Source organism: Hakea prostrata, chromosome 1 (genome assembly GCF_041222555.1).
Source record: "Hakea prostrata isolate BN-2017 chromosome 1, UWA_Hpros_2, whole genome shotgun sequence".
Classification (NCBI taxonomy): domain Eukaryota; kingdom Viridiplantae; phylum Streptophyta; class Magnoliopsida; order Proteales; family Proteaceae; genus Hakea; species Hakea prostrata.
In genome coordinates this window covers 55,294,779-55,315,788 of record NC_142600.1, presented here as the reverse complement: position 1 = coordinate 55,315,788, position 21,010 = coordinate 55,294,779, and the positions used below count along the sequence as shown (strand labels likewise).

Sequence of the window (21,010 nt, the reverse complement as noted above, 5' to 3'; positions counted from 1 at the left end):
GATCGAGTGGCCATGCCTCCCACATACACGATAACATAATCACGAACAATATAATCAATGTTTTAAGCAAGTAATAATTAGATCAAAATGGATAAGAAAAGATAATCAAATCAGAATGCAGAAAATTATCTAGTATCAAGTACATATAAAGGAATTCTCAAAAGAGAGGGAGAATGATCAGAAGTCACTCCCTCAGTAGCAGCGGAAAGTGGTTAATTAAGTTAAATTACATACCATAATCAAAGAGTAAATCCATAGAAGTTACATAACATCTCCAAGTTCCAGAATGACAAAAAGGGGCCTAAGCTAGGGTCTCCTCCGTCTTGTATAAGGTGTCCTCGTATCTGTACACAAAAGAAACCAAGCACGACCTCTCCCAAAACAAGGTCGGACAAATCCTAGTACGGAGGGTAATCACCCTCGGCACCTTCACCATAATCTTCGTAATAGCTAGGACCTTCACCGTAGTATGAGGGATCCTGCGCCGCCTCATAGTAGGAGCCATCAATGTCTTCGGTACCTGCAGATAAGTCTAACAAAACAATTGCACAAAAAGAAATGAGTTCAAAGAACTCAGCAAGGCGAGTCGTTCCACCATACACAAATCATACGATACAAGTCACAATATGATGCAAGATGATATGAGACAATACTGCAATATGATTCTAACTCTGAGTATGCTAGTCTCTAAGGTAGACATGCTTTAAGCCATAGCACCATACTTCTTTGGGTCATCAGTCACTCCCCCTCAACCCATTCCGTATCTTGGGTCTGCCGTGGTAGTTGGGTAAAGTCCTCTCAAACCATGGTAGGGTATCCAGTCACCACTCTCTCACATCACCATTTGGTATAAGTATTGGTGCATGTTAGGGTAAAGCCTAGCCCAATGCAAGTCATCTACTCAGTCGTATCAAGTCAGATCCGGATACTTCCCCTATGGCGCCGACCAACTCGGTTCCGTATCCTTCACACTAGAGTCAGCGTAATCCTGGATTACGGACTCATCAACCCTATTGGTCATCCACAAATAGTAAACGGGAAGCTCTCATGTCCTCTCACGGGTTGGTTACCGGTCTTGAGCGCCCGTGAGCCCAAGTCTAGCTATCTGCAACCCTACCAATAAATGGCCCCTAACAGGTATCCATAGTATGATCTATGTCCTCTCATGGAGTGGTTACCGGTCTTGAGCGCCCATCAAATCACACCATTACCACGGGTTGTTCGGTCTCAATACCCTTCCGATTTGGGTTTGATACAACAAGGATAGTCCTAGTCATACATCTAGACAATCCTATGTATGTCATCCAATAAGCCGGGAAAGCGTTGGTGGACACCTTCGGAGAACATCCCATACTATTCCCTCCGATGTCCAAGGACAGAAGTGTCGGTAGGGCACTTCCCAATCCCAAGTCATACTTAGTCATTCACAAGCTCAATCTCATCATATCATACATGATCAATAATTCACCGTATAAACAAAGGCATAATATAACATGATCAATCATATGTGTAATCGTAAAGAATAATTGTGTAATCGTAAAGAATAATTAAGTATGATATTCCGAATGACATGTAAGATACTATTACTGATATAAAATGCATCCAACAATCATACATGGCTAAGAAATACATCAATGAAGTATATCTACTAAGTTTCTAAAGTAGAAGTAGATTCGCATAATCAACGTACTTGGGGTAACAACCGTCCTTACCTTAATCGAGTTGGAAATAATACCAAGAATCACCAAGAATAGCCCAAAAGTCAGTGTTTGTACCCTAGACAACATATAATCAACATTAGAGAAGAAAACAATCGAATCGGAGGTCAAAGGAAGCAATTCGGCCAAGGACAGAGTTGCTGTCATATATTGGTCGACTGGCTGGTCGACTGTCAGTTGACCAAGCAGTCGACCATAGCAAACAGTAACGAGCAGAATTGGAGATTTGGCCCGAAATTGATCTTCCAGTGCTCCGATCGATATGAAACTTGGAGGGCATGATTATGGTAATATGGGGACACTACACACTCAATATTATCATGATCCAACGTTCCAATTATGAATACCCAAATCGAAACCCTATGTTCTATATGCTAGACATCAAGAATTGAATTGGAATTGATTGCAATAGCAAGAATTGATGGGGAATCAATTAAGGGGATGATAGGAACTAAATTAGAATCATGAATCAATAGTAATTCAAACCTAGTAATTCACACAATAGTTTGAATTAAAGAATAGGTTGAAATGAAAGAAATCATGGAATTGTAATGTAAGTAATCATAATCATAGCAAGAATGAAGTGAGATTGATGGAAATGAAAAGGGAAACTCATGGCCAAGTGTTTGCAAGGTTGCAACACTTCAACCATGGTCCAAAGAGTAGAAATTAATAGGAGATTGAGTAGATTAGAAGAAGAATAAGAGAAACCACACCTTGAACTGATGATTGAGATGGAAAGCCAATGATTGGAGCCAATAATCTTCACAAACACCAAGAGATGGCCAGGAATGTCACTCTTCGTTTTCTGGAGTGCCAATGATTGGGGTAGACCTTCATTCATGAGTTCCAAAAAGGTGTGGTCAAAATGGTCAAGATTTTTGTGATTTTCGAATTTAATAATTGCTGGTCGACTGGTCAGTCGACCAAGCAGTCGACCAAGGCTGACAACAAACTTAGAGCATGGTTTTGGAAGACCAGAAATATCCGAATTGAGTTGGGTTTTCTCCTACAAGTCAATCAACAAATCTAGTTTCAAGAAATACCTTCAGATTGAGCACGGGAGTTCAAAAGGTGCTTCAACTAATTCAATCTTCTTCTATGCGCAGATTTTCACTAAACACTGACAATGTGCTCAAGTAAGGGGCATCACTGTCAATGTCCATAGGCTCTGGATCAAACACCGAATCTTCAACTATGAGGGTCCACAAGTCTCTTCTACTTCCACTTCGGGTCTTCGGACCTACAACAGTACAAAATCCGGGCCGGGTCAGGGTTAGGATAAGGCTAGATTTTACACTCTTGGCCTAATCAGGAGTAATCCCGCTCCACTTCCTTGTGCGTTACTAGATCCGTCTACCGAAAGTATCCATCTTTTGATACTTTCGGAGGTAGCTTCTTCTTCTTGCTTATGCTCTGGTTTTGAAGTTTCGAGGATGAAATCAGCAAGGACCTGTGCTTTAATAGCTGGTCGTGGTTGGAACTCAATTTGATGTTCGCTTAACTCAATTGCCCATGATACCAATCTTCCGGCTAGATCTGGTCGGTGCAGTATTTTCTTTAGAGGGAAGTTTGTTAATACTGCGATAGGATGTGACTGAAAATAAGGTCTTAGCTTTCATGCTGCTATGGCCAGGGCCAAAGCTTTCTTGTCTATCTCTGGATATCTTGTTTCAGCATCAAGGAGTACATGGCTCACGTAGTAAACAAGGTTTTGTTGTTTTTCTTCTTCTTGCACTAGGACTGCACTAACAGCCAGGGGCGAAGTCGCCAGGTAGATGATCAGTTCCTTTCCTGTGGTCGGTCGTACGAGCAGAGGTGGAGTAGTCAATTTTTCTTTCAAATACTCGAACGCTTGTTGACATTCTTCGCTCCATTATGGTATTCCTTTCTTGGAGATGTTTTTTAGAGCCTGAAAGAAAGGAAAACATCTCTCTCCTGATCGGGCAATAAACTTGTTTAAGGTTGCAACTTGTCCAATGAGACTTTGCATCTCCTTGATGCTTTTTGGTGGTTTCATCTCTTGTATGGCTTTAATCTTCTCTGGATTAGCTTCTATCCCTCTTTGGGATACCATAAACCCCAAGAACTTTCCTGATGATACTCCAAAAGCACACTTCTCCTGGTTGAGCTTCATTTTGTATGTGTGAAGTATATCAAATACTTTTGCTAGATCTTGGAGGTGGTCGGATTGAGATGTGCTTTTGACCAACATATCATCAACATATACCTCCATATTTTTGCCTATTTGCTGTTCAAATATTTTGTTAATAGCCCTTTGATAAGTTGCCCCTGCATTTTTCATACCGAAGGGCATTACTTTGTAGTAATAACTATCCCTATCGGTCATGAATGCCGTATGCTTTTGATCGTCTGGATTCATCAAAATTTGATTATATCCTGAGTAGGCATCCATAAAACTCAACATCTCGTGGCCTGCAGTTGCATCAATGAGTAGATCTATTCTTGGCAAAGGGTAACAATCCTTTGGACAAGGTTTATTGAGGTCGGTATAATCCGTGCACATCCTTCACTTCTGCTTTCTTTTTTCACCATCACCACATTGGCCAGCCAGGTTGGGTGATCAATGGGTTTAATGAATCCGGGTTGCTTTAGCTTCTGCACTTCTGTTCGGATAGCCTCATGCTTTTCTAGAGAGAAATTTCTCCTTTTTTGAATTGTTGAAATTGCATGAGGTTCGATATTCAATTTGTGCTCGGCTATTCTTCTGTCTATGCTGGGCATGTCTTCGGCCAACCATGCGAAGACGTCCGAATTTTCTTGTAGAAATTTGGTCAGACTGACTTTGAATTCTTTCTCTTGTTCTGCTCCGATCATTGTTCCTTGATCTTCTTTTGAATTCAGTCTAATTCTTTCCAACTTTTCTACTGGTTCCGCCCTTTGCATGGTTTCTTCGCCCCGATCATCCCTGACTTCAACCGCCATGGTTGAGCTTGTTTTTGCTCTTTTTCTCATGTAGTTGGCGTAACTTTGACGACTTCCTTTCTGGTTGGCAGAGCATTCTCCTATGCCCTTTTTCGTAGGGAATTTCATCTTCATGTGTAAGGATGAAACTACTGCTTCTAGAGTAACAAGTGTTGGTCGTCCCAAGATTACGTTATAGGCAGATAAGTCTCGGACGACCATGAAATTTGACTGAATAAGTCTATCTCTAGGGTATTTGCCAATTCAGAGGTCTAATCTGATAGTTCCTTTTGCTCAGGTTGATGACCCTGTGAAACCATATAGGTGTGTGCCACATGGGATGAGCATACTTTCGTCGAGCTGCAATTTTCTGAAGGCTTCTAGAGATAGGATATCTGCGGAAGATCCTGTGTCGACGAGAATCCTGTGAACCTCCATCCCTACTAGGATGACTTTGATGACTAGGCCATCATCATGAGGAGTATTTACTCCTTCCATGTCTTTGGCCGAAAAGGTGATTGGTTCTGATACAACCTTTCCAATTGACTTCTCGAGTTCGGCGTTCCCTATGTAACGTGCTTTTCTTTTAGCTTGTCAGGCTGATTCTTCTGTTGGACCACCAAACATCGTAAATATTGGTGGTCGGTTTTGATTTTCTCCTTCATTTGCTTGGGTCTTATTTTGGTATCTTTCTCTGCTCGGAGATCTCAATCTTTTCTTATTTCCTTTTGCTTGCTTTTTACCTGGCTGGGTAGGATGGAGGTATTTTATGAGCTGCCCTTAAGATATGATTCTATCAATTTCTACTTTTAGTTGTCGGCAGTCATCTGTCCAGTGTCCGTGATCTTTGTGAAACTCGCAATATTTGCTTTTATCCCGTTCACCTGGTCGGGAATATAGTTTACTGGGCCACTTGAGAATTCCTTGATTTTTAATTTGCATTAGGATTTCTGATCTTCTCATAGCTAGTGCCCCTACTTGATCAGGTTGACCATCCCTGGTCGGGTCTATGGTCGGTTTCCTGACTAGTTGGTGTTTTTCTTTGTGTGTTCTTGCCTCAGTGGTTGGATGATCCTTCTTTTGAGATTCAATTGTTTCTGATATCTTTGGTTGTTTGTGGCATCGCTCCCTGAGATCATCGTACGTTTTTGGCATATCCAGCAAGAGTCTCTCGAGCAGGCCCTCATGGCTGAACCCTTGGTATAAGGCATGGAAGTTATCTTTTCATCCAGATTTTTGATCTGGCATGGTCGATTATTGAATCTTGCAAGGAAGTCTCAAATGGACTCAGTTCGTCCTTGTTTTACAGAGAACAAGGTATCTTCCCTCTTTTTGGTTCCTACTCCACTTTGAAATCGTAGTAGGAAAGTCCAACCTAGATGGTCGAAACTTTTGATAGAGCCGTTTGGAAGTGTCAGGTACCAGTCTAACGCTGCTCCAACTAGTGAAGCAGGAAAACTTCGGGACAATGGTTGCTTCACTATGTCTAAAAGTAGACATAATGGACTTATAATGTGTGATGTGATGCTTTGGGCATCGTGATCCGTCGAAAGCGGTAAAAGAGGGGCACTTGAAGCCTTTTGACATCTTTGCTTCTGAGACGCTTTGGATGAACGGATCCTCTTTTAAGATTGCGTATAGCTCGTCTTTGCCAGGATTCTTTAACTTTTTGACCGTCTCATCCAATTCGGCGATTCGCTTGTTCATATCTTTGTCTTGCTTGTCTGGACCGTTGTGATTTTTTTTGTCTTTCGGATTTTGGATTGGATCCGAATTGCTTCCTCGATCCCCGACCTCATTGATTGGAGGATTTTCTTCTGGAATAACTCCTTTCGAAGCTTGGGATTTTTCTATCTTTTCCCCCTTCTCTTTTTGCAACTCTTTTTGGGATGGTCAAGCTTCTTGGTTGAGTACGAATGGTCGGTCATGTTTGCTTCCCTCCGGAATTTTTTGTTTTTTCCTGAGAATCTGCTTCGGGAGCGATTACATGACGCAAGGCCATCCTGACCAACTCACTTAGGGATGAGAATTCTTTCCTGAGCTCAGATTGCTCCTTCTGAATTTTGTCAATTTGATGCATTGTCGCGAATTGATTTGTTGGAGGGTCTGAATGAATCGGAGGATCTTGTTGAATTTGGGGCTTGGGAATTTTGTTAATTCCTTGTGGAGTTTCGCCCTGATCAACCTCCTTTTCTCTGTTAAATCCATCTCCTGTCAATAACCCTGATCTAGTTCTCATAATGGCTTTTTGATCAGAGGTTCCCACAGACGGCGCCAATTGTTGTTGCACAATCTTGTTTGTCCCTTCAGCCGGTTGAACCTGCAAGAATGTGCTCAACCGCGGAGGTCGAGTTTTCACCTCCAATGATCTAGTTAGGAATCCGACTAAGGAAGACAAGAAAGTAATGAATAATAAGAATACAAATAGTGATAGTTCTATTCAGCGTACCTTTCTCTCGTGCTCCCTTACCTTTTTATAGGTTTTCTACGTATGAGTTCGTCTCGAACTAAAACATTACTTGGACTGCAATACGAACTTTAGTGATTGAGTCCTACTCAAATATGAGTTATTGAGTCCCAATTGAATACTTTGTCTTCGGTTATCAATCTACTAGGATTCACTTTGTTATCCTGCCTTTACGCTTGTATAACCGACCTTGACTTGGTCTGTTTGACCTAGGTGTATCCAAACAGGTTCGACCTGGGTTTATCCGAACTGGTTCGAGCCATTTTATTTATTCTATATCAGGGAGTGCTTCACATAATGAAACAAGTTCTTTCTCATCTCATGAAGCACGACTAATAACATTCTTTTCAACCTTAAAATGACAAAATATGAATGTGTTCTATTTTTTCCTCAAGCAATAAATTAGTCTAAAATTGTTAACAAATAACAATATAATTTAGAAATCATATATTAGACATATATAGGTATTATTCAAGGCATTTTAGAAGCAAAACAACAACCACATCAAGCTCCACAATATTGGCCAAACTAATGTCCACAAGAACATAGTCGAATTTATAAGAGCAATATTACATAATTAACAAATTGATTAAAATAGAATACAAAAGATTGTTAATAATATGCAATAAACCTAATTTGGCATAACCAAATTGCACACAATTAAACTCAAATCAAGAACAGAAATGAAGTGCACAAAAAATGCTTCAATCAATTAATAAGATTGATTAAAAAAAGAAGAGTGCTAATAAGACATGAAGAACCAATATGGCAGAACCATATTGCACACAAAACCAATTTGCTTCAAGAGAGAATGAACAATAAGATGTTAATAATGAACTAAAGCGCCAAGAATCAAACCCTAAAGCCTTGAAACACAATCGCAGGGAGTTATTACAAAAACTTCCCAAACTTTCACCAAGAATCGAGCCCTAACTGTGCTTTGATACTACTACTATGACTTATGTCATACAGACGGTGATAGATTCAAATGCAATAGATTAAATACAAGAGGAGACATGAGTCTTCGATGATGGAGTTTGGCCAATATGGCCTACGACTCTTGACCTTAGGTAGAATTCGATTCCATTATGATGAGATAGAAAAAGAATACAGAGAACTAACAAAAGACACAACGAACATAGAACTCAACTAGAGGATTCAAAGCCCGATGAAATCGACCATAATGGAGCCCTAATCTGGCTGGATAATTGCCATCATTGGAGGAGAAGAGAGGAGTGCAAACCCTAAAATCACACCTCTGCAATTTCTAAAACCCCACAAATGACCCAATAATCATAAGATGGGAACCAACCCAAATATAAAATAAATACATCTGGCTCAACAAAGAATCAAAGGTGTCAGTTCAGCTGTGATTCTTCAAGACTTTTTTTATTCTTAAAGCCAATCTCATTTTGGGAGTCTTGATTTCTATTCATTTCAAGCTTAAAATTTTCTAGTTTGATATCTTATCTCACAGATATGATGATCAAAGTCTCCTTGGATGGGTTGTCCTTTCGATGTGAGTTTTGGTTCCTCTTCAAGGCTGAGGGCTGGTCGTAACCACATGGCAGTGATGGGGATGGGAGCATTGAAGGAACTAAAGGGCTACTTAGATAGGAGGAAGAATTGAAATTCTTCCCATTTTCAATTGTTTATCAACAATCAACAATATATTAAAAGTCAAAAGGCAAAATAGAATGATTCAACAGAAATTAGTAACTTAATGAATTTTCTTAAAAAAAAATAAAAAAATAAAACAAAAAACAAAAAATGCTAACAGAGTATACTATTATGTAATTTAAGGTGACATCCTAAGGTGTCTATGTCAATTTGACTTACTTATGAGGTGCTTGTATTTTTTGACATATATTTTGAAGCATCTTTGAAACCCCTCTCTTTTCTTTTCTTTTTTTTGTTTTTTGTTTTTTATTTTTATTTTTTGCTTTTTATTTTGTTTTTTTGTTTTTTTGTTTTTTGTTTTTTGTTTTTTGTTTTTTTATTAGTTCAATTAATCCATGCATTTGCATCTCGTCTTCTGACATAGAATTTATTTTAGATGATTGTTTATCAAAAAATTTTTTGATTTGTTTGGAATTTTATATCTTCAAACTAAGCCTATTTCAACGCAATATAAAAGTATTTATGGTGCTTTCTTCTGTCAATTTCATTTTCAAAAAAAGATGGAAATTGAAATTTTCAAATTGATCAACCTAAATCAAAGTATTTGAAGGTTGGGTTCATTTTCACGAACATCGAGCCAATGGGGGACTCGCATTGATTTTGATTGATTCCCAACCGTCACTAACAATGATTTGACTGAGAAATAACAGCATACACCACCCCGTCCTCAAAAGGGAAAAAGGGCCCAGAAAAGAAAGAATTGAGAATAAAACAGAAGCATAATTAACGAGAATCTTTCTTGTGAGATAATTATGATATAAAATGGACTAATAAAAAACACAAACCCACCATCATCAATTGCTGGAATAGCTCAGTTGGTTAGAGCGTGTGGCTGTTAACCACAAGGTCGGAGGTTCAAGCCCTCCTTCTAGCGGACATTTTTTTTTCTTCTTTTTTTGTCAAGTTTTCTATGACAATGCGAATCCTGCATCCAAACATGATTTTTCACACTCCCTAGTGACGCACTTGTATACATTCGATCATCGGCGCACTTGTATACATTCAATCATCGGCAAGGGGATAAGGAACAGTCCAAGTGGATTTGTGGATTGGGACCCATACATGGGATACGGTAATTCGGTCAAGTTTTATGGTGGTATTAGGAGCCATAGCTTACCAAAGCACATAAAGGTGAAGTTACTGATTGAGAATGAAGTTCGAGAATGCTCGTCCTACCAAAAGACACCTAGACAATGCTATGTGAATTTCAAAGAAGCTGGAGAAGGAACAAGATTGGAAATGAATATAGTGGCGGAGTCACATAGGGGTCCCCCTGATTTAAATTTTTTTTTTGATTACTTCCTTATTTTTCTCACTCCACATGTGAAATACCACTATTTGGCCACTCCTTAATATTAAAAATAATTTTTTAAGACAAAGATGATGGGTATAGATGTCATTCTTAATCACTATTCAACCGTTACCATTAAACCCCTATTTTAAGGAACAAAAAGTTAAAACTTAATTAGAAACTAACTCACTATTTATAAATTTTCCCCTATTTATTCTCTCATATTTCTATTCTTATTAATTCTCTCGTGAGTCTCATTTTTTATTCCCTGTTTTTTCTCTCTTATTTCCTCACACTTCTCACAAACGGCTTAGGTAGTGTTGTGGAAGATGTGTAACCCGAGAGGCCCCTCGGGAGGTAACACACACCCACTCGAGTAAGTGTATATCACCCCCTTGGGGAATCCTTGAAGAACCCCCCTCGGATACTGGATATCACCCCCTTGGGGAATCCTTGAAGAACCCCCCTAGGGAGGAAACACACACCCCTCGGGTAAGTGTATATCACCCCCTTGGGGAATCCTTGAAGAACCCCCCTCGAGAAGAAACACACATCCACTTGGGTAGTGGATATGACCCCCTTGGGGAATCCTTGAAGAACCCCCCTCGAGAGGAAACACACACCCACTTGGGTAGTGGATATCACCCCCTTGGGGAATCCTTGAAGAACCCCCCTCGGGAGGAAACACACACGCCCACTCGGGTAGTTGGATAACACCTTTCTAAGGAATTCACTCATACTTGAAATAGGTTCGTAAAGAGAGAGGAGGCTCAATGCTAAGTCCAAGAGTAACGTTGAAGACGACCAAGTCAAAAGGGTCAATTAGAGATAACTACCCATCATATCCACTCCGAGACTTGGGGAGGTGGATAAGGGAATAACGGCTCTATTAGGCCCGCCAAAGAAAGGAACGTGCTTCCTAAGGCCACTCGCCCACTTTTCAACTAAATGAGCGAAATTAACGGAGACGCTGCCTCCAGGTAACCTCTATATAACTCCCATCCTAAGATGAGAAAGGTACGAGATTCAACTTACTATTAGTCTCTACGCTTTGAGAACCCTCTCAAGGCCTTCTATTGTTGCCTAGACTAACTTGGCGTCGGAGGCTGTTCCCCGACCAATACCAGGTCGGCCCGCTCTTATTTTCTTTGTGAGTGCAGGCATCTCAGCTACTTGTATTCGGCTGAAGAAGTCTTCAAGAGTTCATCCAAGTATCCGGCTCTCGAAGAAGGTTTAGACGACGCAAGGTAGTAAGGGAAAATTTTGAAAAGCTAGTACACGTTGGAGTTTTCCAAAATCATCTCCACAATTATCAAGTATTCATTCTCTCTTTCTCAAAAAAAGAAAAAATTTCTCCTCTCTCTCTCTCACTCAGTTTTTATAATATTCTTTTCAGAAAACCAATTGATTTTTTCTTTTTCAATTTAATTAGTGAACTAATTGTTTTTTCTGACGATTATATTGAAGTAATAGGTATTCTCTCTCTCTCTCTCTCTCTCTCTTCTGTTATTCTTTTTAAAAAACCACGACCTAATTAATTTTTTATTTAATTATTTAATTAATTGAATTAATTGTTTTTCTAACATTGTATATTTGTATAGTTGAAGTAGTTGTTGTCACACTCCACCCAGCCGGATTCGGTCATACTTGTGGGGTGATACACCCAAGATTTAGGTTCAATGACAATTCCATAATATATGATAAAGTAAAATTAAATGGACAGGAAAAAAAAAACAAGTTCAAGTATTTAATTATTAAGAATGAAAAAGAAAATATTACAATAGTCCAAAACTTCCAATCAAAACTAAATACCAGAGTTCTAAGAAAAGAAAGAATGTTTAAAATTTGCAGCGGAAAATAATCTAAGGAAAATTCTAAGGAAAGGTAACTCCATAAGAGCAATCCTGACACCAACAGGAAGCGTCATGTGCTTCCACTTCCTCTCCAATTACGCTATTCTGATAGCCACTTGACAAATGATCCTCAACGAAAGTGGAGTCCTCATAACCTATAGTGAAGTCTATAGAAACAAACAAAATAAATGAATGAGTTCATAAAACTCAGGGAGGTAAACTAACATTCACATCATATATTCATCCATATTTCCTATCATAACTCATAAGACAATCATGTATTTAATAATATAAATAAATAGATACATGGTGATGATATGAGGTTCCTAACTCTGTACTGTAGTCTCTAAGATAGACACGCATTAAGTGTAAACACCAATCTTCTTTGGGTGGTCTCAGTCACTCTCCCTTAACAAGAGACGTCTATTGGGTTCTCTGCAGTTGTTGGGTAAAGTTTTATCGAGCCATGGTTGGGGATTAGGTCACCACTTTCTCACATCACCACTGTTATAAGATTTGGCGCATATCAGAGATAAACCTAAGCCCAGTGCAAGGTCATACGGTCTCGTACTACATATGGTCAAGATATCTCCCGTCACGCCTAGTGCTTTTTTGGTTCAATACCTTCCTACCTATAAATGGAATCCTCAACGGGAGGCATCTGTTGGATCCCATTCTTTAACCCAGTGGTCATCCACATATAATGGACATGATGCTCTCCATGTCCTCTCACGGATTGGTTATTGGTCTTGAGCATCCAGGAGCCCTTATCTATTATATGCAACCCTACCTCTCTATGATGATAGTGGGCCTCCTCGATATATAGGACCCAACCACTAGCATCACGGGTTAACCGGCTTCAATACCCCTACTGGAAGGGTGGTAGTACTCATAAGGATTCATAGCCCAACACTTCTAGACACCTATCAATCATGCATTTGGGTTTAATGGCACCACATATGGTTATTAGAGTAATGGGCGAACCCATAACCTTAGTAGAAAATACAAGGCAAGGAGAATAATAGTATTCCTTCTCTTTCTTCTTATACATTACCATATCACTTTCATATAAATAATATAAGATTTAAACATAAAGAGCAATATCAAAACAAATAGCTTCATCTTCCTTTTGCGCAAAGTCACACACAAACATATCATGGTAAATAGAAACAAGAGAAATTAAAATAGCAACAAATAATTAAGTATAACATGGTTAGTTATTCATCACCTTTCAATTGGATTCTTTTCTCCCAAGATAAAAAAATTCCCTCCCACAAGAAGGTGACAAAAAGATAATTAAACCTAATCATGTAAGAGGATTAACAAAAATAAAGTAGAAGTTAATTTGGGTTTAGAAAAATATCTCAAAATCTTCCCAAAAAAATCCAAATGGAAAACTAGGTTCTAACTCGCATTTTTAACCTAAATCGGCTAAAAGTTATAATTTCGCCATCAATTCGAAGTCGAAACGAAACGAAACCTTGGGAAAGTCTAATCGGCAATAAAAAGATCCTATGGGTGCCTTCAATTTGATCCAATTCGATCTAGATCAAAAAGCCTCAAATTGGCTCTCCTAAATCGCCCGTGGGCAATTCAGAGAGTCAAAATGCAAAATCTTTTGCAAGGGATCACACAATTATATCTTATACAAAAGAACAACCTCAACAAGAGAGTTCAAGAATATTCAATGAACCTAACATGCTCCCACTACCACAATCTCATCAAAAGAGAGAAGAGAATTACTCACAAAACTGTGTCTAAAAGAAGGATTTAAGAAATCTAACATTTCCTAATGTTTCCGGAAAGATCCGAGTCACAAAGCACCTTCGAATGGATGGGATCCACTCTTCTCCTTGGTTTCTCCTCTTCCCACAGCCTCAATCTCGTTCTAGCATTAAAAAAATACGTTTAGAGGTGAATTAAAACATAAAATGGGGTTTTAAAATCTGAAATTCCGATTTTACCCTGAAACAGAAAATGGGGGGGGGGGTTGGTCACCCAACCGGCCACTCGACAGGCCTTTGGTTGGGCCCCCAAAGGAACTCCGATTTCAGTAATTTTTGGTTTGGTGGAAAGGTATTTTGACAACCTTCGATTTGATACCTTAAACTAGTCAATCGGACTCTCCATCGCCTGTCTACGGATGTGCCAAATTCGCCTTTTAACACCATCGTGATTAATCTTCTCTCTTTTTATAAACTCCATAAGAGTTATCAAATCATCACTAGGTAGGTTTACTTTAGAAACTTCGGGCTCGACTCGAAAGGCCCACAGTTGTTGCTGAATCGAGGCCTGGGTTCACGGTTCTAAAACCATGGGTTAACGGGTTTGTGGTCCTGAAACCATTGGGATTGTGGGTTGAGACTAAGGGCTACAACATGGTCGGACCGGGATTTTCCAATCCCAACCCCAGTCCTATATATTTTTAACTAAGCTCATTCCCACCCTAGCCCTAATTCAGGGCTTCGAGTTCTTGTCCGCGATCCTAAGCCCTACATGGCCAAGCCAAACCCATTCCTGCCCTAATTGTCCCTTATTGGACCGGGCCGGGACCGGTTGGCCTTGATCCTATAACTGTCCTTGATTGGTCCTGTCACATCCACTCAGCCGGTACCCTACCAGGCATACCCAGGTATGTGATCCACACTGTCACATCCACCCAGCCGGTACCCTATTTGGCATACCCGGGAATGTGATCCACAGTCCAAGGATCAAGAATCGAGGGACCATGCCTCGCACATACACGATAACACAATCATGAACAATAATAATCAAGGTAAAAGCAACAGATAATAGATATCATGAATAAGATAAGACTCAATTAATCAGAGTGCGGAAATAGATAATATCAATGTGTAAGTGTAATCATAAGGATGAGAGAATACGTGAAAATCACTCTCTCAAAGCAGCGGAAATGTAGTAGTAATCTAGTTAATTACAATCCCATGTAAAAAAAAAGTAATCCAGAGAAGGTTAATTACATATCCAAAAGTTCCATAATAAACTAGGGAAATGGGGCACTAGACAAGGGTTTCTTCTATCCTAATGATCGTCTCCTCATAGGTGTGGATGAAGAAAGCCCAGCTCGGCCGCTCTCGCACAATGGTGGGGCTAACCCTAGTACGCAGAATAATCCTCTTCGGCACCAAAACTCTGATCTTCACCGAAGCTACCACCCGGAGGGTAGTATGAGGAATCAAAGTCCGTCTCGTAGAGTGTGCCATCAGAGTCTTCAATACCTGCAGGATAATCTAAAAACATTTGCACAAAAAGAATGAGTTCAAAGAACTCAGCAAGGTAGTTATTCCATAATTTAACATCATACAAATACAGATCATAACATAATGCAATGTGATATGAGACATATGATGCAAATATGATTCTAACTCTATGAATGCTAGTCTCTATGGTAGACATGCTTTAAGTCATAGCACCATACTTCTTTGGGTTGTCAGTCACTCTTCCTCAACCCATTCCGTATCTTGGGACTGCCGTGGTAATTGGGTAAAGTCCTCTCAAACCATGGTAGGGGAATCGGTCACCACTCTCTCACATCACCATTTGGTATAAGTATTGGCGCATGTCACAGTAAAGCCTAGCCCAATGCAAGTCGTCTACTCAGTCGTATCAAGTCAGATCCAGATACGTCCATTCCTCGCCCCTGGCGATCCTTTCCGGTATCCTTAACACTAGAGTCAGCGTAATCCCAGATTACAGACTCATCAACCCTATTTGTCATCCACAAATAGTAAACGGGAAGCTCTCACGTCCTCTCACGGGTTGGTTACCGGTCTTGAGTGCCCGTGAGCCCAAGTCTAGCTATTTGCAACCCTACCAATAAATGGCCCCTTTCGGGTATCTGTAGCATGGTTTATGTCCTCTCCCGAGTTGGTTACCGGTCTTAAGCGCCCATCAAACCATACACTACCATGGGTCGTTCGGTCTCAATGCCCTTTCGATTCAGGTCTGACACGACAAGGACAATCCTAGCCACACAACTAGACAATCTTATGTATGTCATCCAATAACCCGGGAAAGTGTCGATAGGCACCTTCAGAGAACATCCCATACTATTCCCTCCGATGCCCAAGGACAGAAGCGTCAATAGGACACTCCCCAATCCCAAGTTATACTTAGGCAATCACATATTCAAGCCCATCATTTCTCATACATTCAATACATCTTCATGATAAGAATTAAATCATAATATCAATTTGATCCATCATGAATATAAATAGCAAGAGTAATAAACCATTCTAACAAGAGTATAAGAAATCACAATACTACTGTTCTAAAACATGTATAACAGTCCTATAATAATCAAAAGCAATTAAGAGACTATGTTCTTTAAGTATAAGCACCAAACATAAGTTCATGGCCTATATGTTTATGGAGATAACCATCCTTACCTTAGATTGAGTTGATGATGAATTGAGAATTACAAAGAAATGGTCCAGAAGTAATGTTAAGACCCTAAACAAACATAAATAAGAAGTTAGAGAAGAAATCGGGAAGATCGGATGTCAAATGGGTCAAAACTGGCTAAGGTTGTTGTCAGCAACAACTTTGGTCGATGGTCTTTGGTCGATGGCATCGACCAAAGAGGATCGACCAAAATGTCTTCAGGACAGAATAATGGGTTTTGGTCCGAAATTGGTCTTCCGGGGTTCAGATCGATCCGGAACTTGGAGGAATGCTTAAGAATAGTATGAGGACACTACAAATCAAGGAATTAACATAATCCAATGGTCTAAATAGAAAGCCCCAAATTGAGCTACTAAGTTCAAGAGACAAGCATCATAGCATGGATTGAAATTGATTGCATTGACAATAAAAGGGCATGCATTAGTTAAGGGAACTTATAAGAATTCGATTAGGATCATATGCTAGTGATAAACATGTACATAGCACACTATATACCTCAGTTTTGTACAAAATGGCATGATGTTAAGAAGAAAATCAAAGAATGTATGTGCTAGGCTTGAAATGGGGGCATAGCATCAATAGATAGGTGAGGGGATCATAGGTTAAGCAAGAGTGGACACTTGGAGAGATGGTTACAAGGTTGCAGTACCATCTCCAAGGTCTCAACAGCAAGAGAGGGATGGAAAGGAATAGAAAAAGATAGAATAGAGAGTGGAAGTGATGAATCATACCTTGTAGTTGTAGATGGAGACAAGAAACAATGATTAACAATGAGTTTTGGTGGAATCCTCTTCACAAGTGCCTAGGAGTTGCTTTGGGAAGCTCCCCCCACATTCTCAGGAGTGAAAATGATTGCAATAGGGCTCAAAACATGAGGCTAGTATAAATAGAATAGGGAATATTCCAAGAATCAATAACTTGTCTGACTGGGAAACTTTGGTCGATGGTCCTTGGTCGATGGCATCGACCAAAGAGGATCGACCAAAATGTTTCTTAGCAAAAAATCAGGTTTAGTTCAGCAACTTCAGACAGGGACTTGGAGGACTATACAAGGTCAAATTGAATGGGGTTTTCTTCTACAATTCAATCAAGAAGTTTAGTTTCGGGGAATACCTTCGGATTGTGCACGGGAGTTCATTAGGTACTTCAACTAAATCATTCTTCTCCGATGCGCAAACTTTCATTAAACACCGACAATGTACTCAAGTAAGGGGTATCATCGTCAATGTCCATGAGCTCGGTCTCCGACTCATAATTATCAATCAAAAGGGTCCATAAGTCTCTTCTACCATTTCGGGTCTTCGGACCTAAAAACAACAGTGGATTCGGGTTAGGGTCAGGGTTAGTGTCACATCCTCCCAGCCAGTACCCTAACTGGCATACCCGAGAGTGTGATCCACAGCCCAAAAGATCAAGTTTAGGAACGATCATATCCATTTAGCACAATAACAAATCAAAAGCAAGAACAAATCATTGTATTCTAATAAGTTAATAATAAAATTCAAGAAAAGATCTCAAAAGAATCACTAAGAATATCAGAGTGCGAAAACATGATACCAAATCAAAAGACAACTGTAGAGTATAGCGGAAATATACTCCACAACATATGCGGAAGGTAGATCGAAATCTAAGTAAAGCTCTAAGCTAATACAAGTAAAGTAAAAGATAAGTCTAGAAGAAACAAGAGAAATCTAATCCACATCTTCAGTCGGCTCTTCTTCATCTTCAGTCTTCATCTTCTTCACCTTGCCTTTCCTTATATGGATCATCATCATATTTCAAACCTGTAGAGAAGTCTAACAAAAGATATGGTACAAAAGGAGTGAGTTTCGAAAGAAACCCAGTAAGGCAGTTACATCCATAATAACATAAATGGCAGGATTTCAGAACAAACATAAATGCAATATGGTATGAGACAAACAATGAATGTATGAATCTAACTCTATGTATCTTTGGTCTCTATTGGCAGACATGCTTTAAGTCATAGCACCATACTTCTTTGGGTAGGTCAATCACACAACACCTTTTGGTAGTGGGTCCGGCATCCCTCGGGACATTCCATGGCTGGGGGTTAAGTCACCACTCTCTCACATCACCATTGGTCTAAGTATTGGCGCATGTCAGGGTAAAGCCTAGCCAAATGCAAGTCTTCTACTTAGTTACATCAAGTCAGATCCAGATACGTCCATTCCTCGCCCCTGGCGATCCTTTCCGGTATCCTTCACACTAGAGTCCTCATAGTCCCTGACTATGGACCCATCAACCCTATTGGTTATCCACATATGGTAAACGGGAAGCTCTCACGTCCTCTCACGGGTTGGTTACCGGTCTTGAGCGCCCGTGAGCCCAAGTCTATCCATATGCAACCCTACCAATAAATGGCCCCCACAATGTGATTCCTGTCCTCTCACGGGTTGGTTACCGGTCTTGAGCGCCCACAAATCCCCATTGCTACCACAGGTCGTTCGGTCTCAATACCCCTCCGATTAGGGTCCGACATAACGGGGTATTCCTAGCCAAACACTGTTAGACAGCCCTAGGTATGAAAATAAAAAAATTCAGGAAGGTGTCAATGGGCATCTTTGGAGAACATCCCATACTATTCCCTCCGATGTCCAAGGACAGAAGTGTCAAAAGGACACCTCTCCTTCCCGAACCATACTTAATCAATCACAATCACAAATCAATCATATCATACACTTTCACAGTATATAGAAAATATACCATAATAAGATCCATCTCATATACAGTTAACAAATAAAGACATTCATAAACTAAAGAAAGCAAGTAAATAAAGCTACTGTAATTAAAGTAAGTGCAGCAGTAATATATTCATAAAAAAATGTAATTATGGTAACAAATCCAAAAGATTCTAATATAGAAACTAAAATCACACAATCTATGCTATTATAGAAGTAACCATCCTTACCTTATATAACTTGAAGAGAATCTCCAAGGATCAAGGAGAATCTTCCTAAACTTGGCAAGAAGGTCCTAAACAAGTATATATATCATATTAGGAAAGAAACCTAGAAGGAAAGATATCAAAACATCCAAAACAGACCAAATATGAGGTTACTGTCCTCATTGGTCGATTGGATTGGTCTACTGTCTCAGTCGACCAATCAGTCGACCAACAGAGACAGTGGCCTTCAAAATCAAAGTTTTTAGAATAAAATTTGGTGGTTCAAAAGGGCACCAAACAAGGGGGAAACTACTATGATAGTATCCTAGTATATAGAGGACTTCAAAACACTAATCAAATCAAATCTTCAAGTTACAAATTAGGAAACAAAAGTTACCATAATTAGATTAATCATGGTTCTTGAAGAATTCAAAATACAAATCATAGACAAGAACAATAGGAGAATGAATCATTGATTTTGATAAAGATATCATGGAAGGCATACATAGATCTTCAAGAAAAATAGATCTAAGACTGAAGAACATGAATCTAAATAAGGAAACAAAACTTACCATAAATGTATTAGTCATGGTTTTCGAAGAAAGCATGGTATGATCAAGAAGAAAGAACTAGAGATTGATAGGTTACAATTCTTGTAAAGAAAACACAGCGATTGACTATTAATATGATCAATAAAACAGATCTAAGAAGATCAGAATTTGAATCAAAAGATAAACGAAGACAAGATCATGATTTAGATCATGATTCCTTCAAAAGCTTGCAATGATCATGATTAAAATCATTGCATTAGCCATTAATCCTTGGGAAGATCATGAGAGATAAGTTCAGAGATGTTTGCAACAGAGAATGCAACATCTCCTCTACTGTCTCAACTCAAAAAGGAAAGAAAAACAGAGATGGAGAAGAAGAAGAGAGTGTAGACATACCTTTTGATGCAAGAGGAAGAAGATTACTTGAGTTCTTGCGAGGGATCAACCAAGGATGCAAGGAAATTGATTAGAATGGAGTTCTAACTCGTTCCAGAGGCTTAGGAGGCAGAGGAGACGAAGTAATCCCGAGATTGGACTTAAATAGAGCAAGAAAGACCTAAATCTGGAAAACAGATCTCATTGGTCGATTAGATTGGTCTACTGGCCCAGTCGACCAATCGGTCGACCAATGGAGACGACAAAGGTGCAGTTGCCTTTGTTTTGGTCATAACTTCTTCGTTTGAAGTCCGATTGATCCGAAATTCGAAAGGGAACTTCACACAAACATACTAAGACTATATAGCATGAATTTGACATCATCCATGGCCCAAAAATCAGTACATTATAAATTAGAAACATGAGTTTCTAAATTGGAAACAACATGGTTCTCATAGCAAACTCACCATGGATTCAAGGGAAGAATTAGAGAGAACAAGGCTTCACTCTAATGGAATATCAAGAACATATCAGAGGCAAGAATAACTAAATAGAAAATCAAAAGAATACTAATCCTAGAATGAGAGGAATCAAAAACAGAAATTTAGTAGAATGCTTATATCAATGGTCAACATAGAAGGCTAAAATGGCTAGAAAGAAAGGGGAATTGATTCAAGGAGATGAAATACATTGGAACAGTAGTAAGGCTAAGATCAAACATGTTAAACATTAATTAGAAAAGAAGCTACAGTAGAATGATCATGCTGTCCAAAACTCAACCAAAATTAGTGAAGAATTGAGGAGATTCACCATGTGGTTT

The 21,010-nt window shown here is 39.4% G+C and overlaps 1 non-coding gene across 1 annotated transcript; it reads left to right on the top strand.

The window, feature by feature from the left end:
* The first annotated feature begins 9,590 nt into the window (after positions 1-9,590).
* Positions 9,591-9,664, top strand: TRNAN-GUU (transfer RNA asparagine (anticodon GUU)). Its single transcript has one exon. It is a non-coding gene; the product is annotated as a tRNA-Asn (tRNA).
* Positions 9,665-21,010: the final 11,346 nt, after the last annotated feature.